Here is a 629-nt window from a genome sequence, read left to right as displayed (position 1 = left end):
TGGGGGTCCCTTGGGGCTGTGTCCATGCTTGGAGGTCACTTAGGTAGCCATGTCCCTTGTTATGGGGGTCCCTGGGGGCCATATCCCTGTTTAGGGGTCACTTGGGGGGCTGTGTCCCTGGTCACGGGCATCCCTGGGGGCTGTGTCCCTGGTTAGGGGTCACTCAGGGGGTCCACGTTCCTGGGCAGGGGTCCCTGGGGGCCATGTCCATGCTTGGAGGTCACTTTGGGGGCCATGTCCCTGGTTTGATATCACTTGGGGGGGGTCCATGTCCCTGGTCATGGGGGTCCATAGGGGCCATGTCCCTGGTTAGGGGTCACTTTGGTGGGGCCCGTGTCCCCAGGTTGGTGTCCCTGGTGATGGGGTCCCTGGGCAGCGATGCTGAGGGTCCCTGGGCCATGGCACGGGGCTGGCTGGGTGACAGCGGGTGACGGTGGCCCCGGCCGCGGGTGGGCAGGTGTCGCGCTGCAGCATGCGGTACCTGGCGCTGATGGTGTCGCGGCCCGTGCTGAAGCTGCGGGAGATCAACCCACTGCTCTTCAACTACGTGGAGGAGCTGGTGGAGATCCGGGTGAGTGGGGGGCACCCAGCAGCACCCGCCGGCCCCACGGAGGGGGGGCAGGGCGCGG

Source organism: Egretta garzetta, unplaced genomic scaffold (assembly GCF_000687185.1).
Source record: "Egretta garzetta isolate BGI_Z169 unplaced genomic scaffold, ASM68718v1 scaffold428, whole genome shotgun sequence".
NCBI classification, from domain to species: domain Eukaryota; kingdom Metazoa; phylum Chordata; class Aves; order Pelecaniformes; family Ardeidae; genus Egretta; species Egretta garzetta.
This window is presented reverse-complemented; position numbering follows the sequence as displayed.